The sequence below is a fragment of the Dicentrarchus labrax genome, unplaced genomic scaffold (assembly GCF_905237075.1).
Source record: "Dicentrarchus labrax unplaced genomic scaffold, dlabrax2021, whole genome shotgun sequence".
Lineage (NCBI taxonomy): Eukaryota > Metazoa > Chordata > Actinopteri > Moronidae > Dicentrarchus > Dicentrarchus labrax.
In genome coordinates, this window is record NW_026136702.1 from 11111620 (window position 1) to 11120803 (window position 9184).

The following is a 9184-nucleotide window of genomic DNA, read 5'->3' on the forward strand; positions in this document are numbered from 1 at the left end:
TGGTGCACTTGACGTTTCTGAAATAGTGGACCAGACAAACACCACTGAACGAAACACCCTCTGATATAAACAGTGACATGTAAGACTACTAAGGCATATTTAACTCTAACTTAACCAAAAAATGGGCCGGGATCATTATAAAATAAACATTAGCAACAGAAGAATCCATACCGACCTGCAGACTAAAGGTTGAGACAGCTACATACAGTAATTATGCATTTTGAGTAAAGTAAAACTGGACAACTATGTCCCGCCTTCACCATCCTGGGAAGACAATCAGCTGTTAGGACACTACTGGATGATGACCATTAGAGAAGTGTCCTCTGTATGCCTGCCTATACCCTGCACTACACCACTGATCATACCATTAAAAACAAACACTTGGATATTTCTCAGTATTTCTTAGTATTTTGCCACCAGCTGTAGGTTTCAGTTGGGGGTTTTGTTGCTATAGTTACAACTACTGATGCAAGCCATAGAAGTTTAACTGACATTGTCACATCCACCATTTTGTCTCTTTCAAGCCAATATTGACTCAGATCTTTTATCTACTCTCTCTCTCTCTCTCTCTCTCTCTCTCTCTCTCTCTCTGTATCTGTACTTCTTTTATAACTTGCTGTTTTGTGATTTAGTAGAATTGAGTTATTTTATAATCATGTGAGGCGCAGTGTAACTAACTTGAGAGTTACTTTGAAGCCATTTATCAGGAATAGTATCCCTGTGGTCTGACAGAGAGTGAGTGAGATTATTGGGTGTGACCAGACACAGTTCGGACGAGGAATATTAATTATGAAGCATCTTGTCATTGACTTTGTCTGAGGAGCAGGGAGGGTCCTGCTTTAACAGCCTCTCGTAGATCATTTACCTTTGAAGCTTTTGTTTCCTGAGGTGTCTCTTTTATGTCTCTGAGCGGCTGGACTTTTCTGACCTCCTGTCGATGTAATTCTAGGTTTGTTTCCTCTCCCGCCACTCCCTTCTCAAGCAAACACACTTCACACTCCTTGCTCCTGCACATTGTCATACTATTATAAGTCTGGGATTTAATAACCTCTTTGTCTTGCATAGATTTCTGATACCGCTGTGGTCAAACACTCGGTCCAGACATCAGGTCTTATTTGCTACACCTCACTTACTGTATGTCTTAATTTATTTCAATCAGACTGTTTATATTCTTATTTTAGAGCTTTTTTTACCCTGTTAGCTTCCTGTGGGGATAACCAAGATTTCCCCCCCAAAATTTTCATTTAAACCCACTGTTCTTTCAGTACTTCAGAGACGTTGCAGCTGTGAAACTGGCTGATAAATCTGTTCCCACCAACAATGAGGCCTAGTTCACACTGAAATTTTTTTTTATTTAACTTAGCAGGAAACATCCCTGTCTGTTTCCAGCAGCTTGTCTATGTCATTTCCTAGAGAACAATGACTATCTGTCACCTAGTACTTTGGTTATGTGGCTGCTTTTGTCCCGCTGTCGTGCTCTGAATACTTGACAAACAAACCTCATTTGTCCCCCGAGGAACTACATGCACACTCCTCGCCCCTCAAACTCCAGCAGCAGCTGTGGTTGAGTGTGTGTGTGTGTGTGTGTGTGTGTGTGTGAGTGTGTGAAAGAGTGAGGTTTTTGCACTTTGGATGTGCATGCATATGTGTATGCATGCACATGCGATGTGTGAAATTAGACCCCACCGCAGAGAGCAGGGCAGGTAACCCCACTCCCAGACTGCAACAGAAGGCTTTTGTGGCCACTTCCCCGCCCCTCCTCTTTAACCCCCCCGTTCCTGGTATCAAAGAGCTGCTGCACTCACAGGCCGGTCTGCTGACAATCAGGTCGTTTCAATGCAGGGTCGCAGTTTCCAGGGGTGGGGGCAGACAGGGTTAGTAAAAAAGGGAGTTTGGTTTAGTTACTGATCATGTTGCCATTTTCACCCCCTCCACTGATCCTCGCTTTTCATGTAAATCAGACCTCTCAAGTCTTTGGATACAGCTACGGAGCATGTGTGGATGCAGTATGACGTTACACTGGTTTCATTGTTAGTTTAACTAATTCTTACTTTTCCATACACTTGTAGATTTGTTTAAATTCTCTCCCTCGTCAGCACGAGGCAAATCACTCTTTTGCATTAACGCCCTCCATCCTATGTGCATGTCAAGAGTTCAGAGTTGTAGTTATCATGACAAAAGCAGCTCCCCCGTACCTCACACGCAGCCTATAGAGTCCCAGTGGGTCCAGCTTTTCAAAACCTGTCAGGAGTCAGTGTTTGTTAGCTCTCTGCATTGTTTCTGGACAATCCCGCCTATGATGGTGACATGATAAGACACAAATGCAGGTCTCGGCCCAAAATGTAGCCAAACAAAATGATGTATTATAAAACCTGTGTTAGCATTTTTGTGCCAAAAAGGAAGATTTTTGACCTGAAAACCCAGACTGTGTCCTTTATCTTCACAGCAGCACCAAAGCTCGGCCTTTGCTGAACTTTCTTTCAACTCAATAACTGTACAAGATTGATTCTTTGCTCATTATTGTCTGCCTGTATTGTGCAGCATAGAATTGAATTTCCTGGGCACTGAATTGTGATAGCGTTAAGTCATTCAGACAACAAATGACCCAGCTTCCCTCACGCATCCGCTGCGGTAAATAAACTTTTTCTCACTCTTTTGCACATCTCAGACTTTTGGCCAGAAATCTTTCTGACCACCAAAGTCAAACAAACAAGTCAACCACCCTCTTACGTGCTGTTTGATATTTTAGGTAATTGATACATGAGAGGCTCCATTGAGCTGCTCTGCTTGTCTCCCCAGCAGCATGCACGGGCCCCTGCTAGAGTAGAGAAGAGAGAGAGGGACCCCTGTTCAGCTGGAGCTGCAGGAACCCGGCTTCCTCAGGAGCGGCACAGCAAAGTGGTGTAGTTGTTGAGGAAACGATCCCCCTCTCAAAGGCCTTTCCCTGGGAATACTGGGTTACAGTGTGAGAAAGTTCCACAGTTGTTTTTGACAGCATGTCTCAGGGGCGTCTCCCGCCTCACCCCTGCGCCGCGTGGACACCATTAGGACCAGTAGAGCATCGACAGCCCACTGCTACAGTATCATCCACCGGTGCTGTGTAAGTATGACTGATAAGGCACCTAACTGGGCTCCAAAATCAGGTGGCCCTTTAATGCAACTTTACACCGCTCCACATCAATTTGAAGCGGGTTTCACATTTCACCAGTTAACAATAGTTACACAAAGCGCAGCATTCATTCAGGGCTTAGCATCTACACTTTGGGGGAAAAACAGATATTCCCTAATTGCCACTGCATGCTGCCCTGAAGGAAAGTATGTCACTCAATAAGATAATCATACAGTGGGAACCCAAGATTGCCAGTACCAGCTTGCTATTTGGAAAAACAAACATTTCCATTATAAAATTGCATAGCTGGCTTTGACTCTGTGCATGCAAACATGGGTCAAAACAATCTACAGAGCAACAATGTGTGTGTGGTAAACACAGGAAACATTTCCATTCGGGCCAGCTGGTACAATAACTACCAGTCAGTCGAAAGGCTGCAGGTGTGCAGGGTCAGCAGGCCGAGAGCTCAAACCAATTTAAATATCTGTAACAAATGTGTAACATCTGAATCCATGCTTTATTTCTCTTTCTATTTCTCTTCCCCTGTCTTAGATTAATGCTAATTTACCTCATGACAACATATTCTGTTTCTATGATTAAAGTGAACATGCTAAAACTTAGTATTAGTATTGCAAGCAAGGCGACAGTTACTGTCTTCGATGAACCTCCTCTCTGCCTCCTGAATCCTCCCGCTCTCCTCACTGAACTTCTTCCTCTCTCAAAGCTCAAAAACAGGCCAGGAAGTCACCATTAGGCATTTCCTGCATGCTTTACATCGCCTTGAAGCAGGGGTCGCTGGGAACAGTGGAAGCATGCACTTCCTAACAATGGTGTCCTCTGTGTGTTCTTTGCATGTACGTACATCTCTGTGTCAGTAAGAGCATGTGTGAGTCATGTATCCCTCTCTGACTCAATAATAATAACAGCAGGTATTTTCTTTCCTCTGCTGGCGGTGCGCTCCACTAATGAAGCTCATATGCTGCACACGTCTTTGATGTCACATTACCATGGAGGCTGTCAAGCTCGGCTTCTTCAGTTCAAAGCTCCGGTCACTGAGATCCTGGTTTAATATAGTCAGTGGCTGCCTGGACATTCATTTGGTGACAGGTGACACATCACAGACCCGAATAAGCCTCGTTGTTGATGAAGTCTTCCAATCAGCCGATGGCGTCTGATTTAAGCTGAAGTAATGAACTGCCCAACATGATACATATAATCTGAATGGGAAAAAAACAACATCTGGGGCATTTGCTGTTTTATTGGGAACAATAATGACATGAAACCTTCTTATATCTTACTGTACTGATACACTACAGTATACTGATATACTGATATTCCTAATAAAGTACATCACAATGGAGAAGTTGTCAATAAAGTGAAGCAGATTTTTAATTTCAGTACATTTTCGATGTGGAAACCACAAGGTCCATTTAGTAGCTTTTCAGCAGCTTTCAATGGTTTTCCTCTGCAATGTGGACTACAAAGCGATGGCTTCAATAAAATATCACAAAGTTTGTCTGTGTATTGTATTCACGACATCCTTAATACATAATATAATTCTTACAAAAAGATTTTCATTTGCTGTGAGTTTATTTTTATATCACAATTTGTTTGATTAATTGATCAACTTTTAGTCTATATAATGCATGAAAAATGCAAATCAAAATATCCCAGAGTCCAAGGTGACAGCTTTGGACTGCTTGTTTTGTCTGACAAACAGTCCAAAATCCAAAGAAAATAAATCTACAATGATATAAAACAGAGAGAAGCTGCAATTCCTCACACACCAGAGACAAACAGCTAAATTAGTAAATTTAGCATCTCTAGGAACAGCAATGGCGGTCTGTTTGTCTCTGACTTTGGTCCACAATGAAATATATCAACAACTACTGCCATGAAATCGTACTGACATTGATGGACCCCGGACGATGAATCTTAATTCTTTGGCGATCCCTTCGCGTTTCTTCAAGCACCACCAGCAGGTCAGAAATGTGATTAGTCCAATACGTTGGTTTATGAGCAAACACCTGTAAAACAAATTCCCATCAGCCTCAGCTGTACTTTATGTTTAGTATCAACTGTATGCTAGCACCTACGATAGTGAACATGGTTAACATTACCTGCAGCTATATTTTTCACATTTTTCCTTTTTTAAACATTATAGCCTACCTTCACTGTCACAGTGAGCATGTTAGCATTTACCTCAAACCTCACAGAGCACGGCTGTAGACTCTTAGTCTTGTTGTTTGATAAATTACTTAAAGATAATTAAATTGAATAATTATTATTCATTCTCTGTCACACATAGATTTAAGGTTAGTGTACTTTGTGGCCAACAGATTTTTGTTTTAAATTGAGAAAACCAAAATCAGCAAACAACCCGTTTTCTGTTTTGAAAATGAAAAGACGACCATTTTGGTCCCCATATTTATAAATTATTTTGTTTTTCTCATTTCAAAACGTTGGCTGTAAAGGACACTGACTATTCAACTACTTGGTTTAGCACTATTTCTCTTACAAAAACATTGAATAAACCAACCTTCTATCTCTGTATTTTGTCGGTTTGCCCTCCACTTTAAACCGTGAGAAATCTGTCACACAGGAACACAAAGAACTACTAGGTAACCAAAATAGGCTGTTATGGCTTTACTGAGGTCAGTGTTTGATGAGGGTCAGTTGCACCTGTGAACTCAGCAGTGTGTGCATGGATAGCGTACAAACACAGCACAAACTGTGGAAGGAAGAGGAGACTAAAACCAACTGACCCTCCTGCACTCTCACACAACCTCAAAGTGCAGCTGTAGACATCTCTCACATGGCTGTGATCTTCAGCATTTCCACAGGGTCTTTTGTGTGTTTGTGTCTGTGTGTGTGTGTGTGTGTGTGTGTGTGTGTGTGTGTGGTTCATAAGGATGTGGGTGTAAACTATCACTCACCACCTTAACACACTACACAGTGCTCAAAGTAACACTAAATCTCCCTCTTTTCTCTTTGTTAAAATGTCTTCTAAAACGTTCAAAGAAGAAAGCGATCCTCCTCCTCTGATAACTAAGTGCTTTGCTGGATTCCCTCTCTGTCCTAAACTTATTAAAACAACATGACTCGATTATAATCCAGACTTAAGTAATCATGTTTTATGGCAAAACCACTATCATTATGTTTGTCTGGCTGCCTACTGACTCTGAAAAGTGAGTCGCTCCTGCAGGTTTCACTTAAGATGTGCATTGATTTGTGCGCCAGAGCACTCGAGTGTGCATACATTATTGTGTTAAATGTCAGTACACACAGTCGAGACTGAATACAAACCAGCCAGGTCCTCCTTTGATCTCTGCTGAAATAATGAAATTGTAATAACAGAGTACCAGGCCTGACGCTGGGACATGTTCACTCAGGCATTAAGATTAAAAAAAACTCTCACAAAAAAAGATCTTAATAAGCCGAATGGATGAAGGAATTACATTTCTGATCCAAAGAAATCCAAGAAAGTACATTTATGTCAACTTCTTTGGCTGAGTTTCACCTGTATGTATTTAAGAGTCCATCCACTGCTTCTTAAAGTAATAGTTTCACATTTTGGGAAAGAGAGTTAGATAAGAAGACCACTCTCAAATCTGAGCCAGAGCTGGTTAGCTTAGCTTAGCATAAAGACTGGAAACAGGGAAATAGGCTATTTCCCCCATTGGACCCCAACATGATATTTTTGCTTTTAAGTTGTTGTACACATTAAACAAACAATATATAAAGTGATCATTAGTGAGATTTATTGATGGATGTGTAAAGAGGGCTGGATACGAGCTGCCACTCAGCTTTGGGGTAAATGTAACCTGGTGGCTTCTCTCAGTACTGCAGCCGCGGCCCAACAAGGATCTTCCCCATAGACCACCATTATAAAGGAGAAACCTTTGACAGGACACCAACTGCAAACAAGGTCAGTTACTACTGCTTGTAGTGTGAATTTGTAAACCATGAAGGTTAAACCTTAGAAAGTAAACAAACATTATTGTGTATGTGTGCCGAGGTCTGCACAACGCGGAAGTAAACCTGGAAGCTGGGGAACTTTTGTTCTTCAGTCTTTCTGGCAGTAGCTATATATCTACCAGACATCAATCTTATGCGTATTTCCTTAAATCTTTCCCTTTAAATATCTTCTGGGGGGTCAAATATGTGCATTGATGACAAATAGCATGGCCAGCTAAATAAACAATGGCAATCAATCATAGCTGTGCAGCCTCATTTCTCTTGCATATCTAAATGCTCATACCCTTTCTGGAATACCAATTTGACAGGTTACTGGACAAATGGCCTACACCTGACCCTCTACTGACCTCTGACCCACACCACATGAGGCAGCGCTGACCCTTTCTGTTTCCTCTCTGTTACGACTCCGATTTAAATTCCTCAGTGCCATCCTAACCCTAACAGAGAGGCGATACCAGTCACATGTTGATTCAGAAGTCATACTTTATAAATACTAGCTAATGTGCGGCAATCCTGCTGGTTTTGGGACGATTTGGGTCATATTTATTCTTGGCATGGAGGTAAAGGGGAAGCCTTCTGGGGGTGTTTTAGTCAGAAAATGTCCCGAGAGCCAAGATCTTATAGCAGGACCAGATGTTTTAGTTTGTATGGAGAGACTCAAGCTTTAGGTTCAGGATTGTGGTTCAGTGAAATTACCATATTCAAAATATACACTGCGATCACGTCAAGGTCGTTGGCCTTTCAGAGACACCTGATACTACTTTGAAATTGCTTCATGCACAGAAAGAGGGGCTCAATACATATGCTAATTGAAAATCAGGGGCCGGAGTGCAGGATTTCATGTAATTATGGTAACTTGGTGAACTTTGCTTCTTGATAATCAGTCCCACCAGCAGACTAAACATTTGGAAGAAATGAGCCCTCAGAATTTAAATGTGGGTCAGGCCGGCGGGTCAAGTCCCATTGTCCGTGCTCAGATAAAACAAAGTGTGTGCCAATATTTTTATCCGGAGGAAATTTACTGTATCAAACAATGAGAACATTCCTGCAAACTTCCATGCAATGCAAACAGTGCTATGAACATTGTGTGTGTCTGTACATGTGTGTCCGCACATCCTTTATGTTGTGGGAGTAGTCACGGATAGTTAAAAGTTAACCCTTTTATTCCCATTTTATTTCCTCAACCCCAGACACCCTCCTCTGTTTGAGTCTGGGGACCATTGTTGCATTCCCCATTTCTCTCCCCTCATTTCCTGTCAGCTCTCTACTCTCTAATAAGGCAAGAAATGCTAACAAGAAAAAAGGACAACCGTGTCTTGTTCATGTCCGAAACCGTACCTTCGCCAGATTCTGTGTCAAGGCTTGTGAAGTTTAGCAGCTACGAGCCAGGATAAATTAGTTTAGAGCCAAAGGTCTTCCTACTACGGTTCAGAGCTGCAGTTCTGGGAAAATGAGAGTACAACAGCCACTCAAAACAAATTATTAAAGGAATAGTTCAACTTATTCACTTTCAGCTTTAACCGCTTAGCTTAGCTTAGCACAGAGGCTGGAAACATGGGGGAACCCACTAGCCTGATTTTAAATCCTATAATGTTTACATCCATGTTATTTGCTTGCAAACTTCTTCTCCACTGCCTTTGTTTGCACATTGCTATGTGTCACAAGCAGTCAGCCAGTGAGTAGCTAGCTGCTACTCTAACACAGGATGTAAAGAGATGGTGTTATTGATACGTCTGCTTACTTATATATTTGTATGTATCTAAAAATGTAGGGCGTGTGCAGGATGTCAGTGGTCTGCAGTGTTTTCACGTCACATTTTAGTTTCAGCTCAGCTCGCTTCGAACCTCGACCGAAGGGGGACAAGGTACTTTCCATAATGGAAAACCAAAAAAAGGGCGAGTAGAGTCCAGTTGCCATGGAAATGCGGCTTTGGTGCAGCACTGCCATCTGTAGATCAGTGGAATAGTGCGAAACCATTGGCAGGATTGATATTGCTCGAGGTAAAAAACAAAAAACACAGGTTACCTTTAAGGTTGGAAAAATGATCTTATTTCACATTGTAACAACCTCAGTTTGTTTCAGCTCTTCATTCAGTCT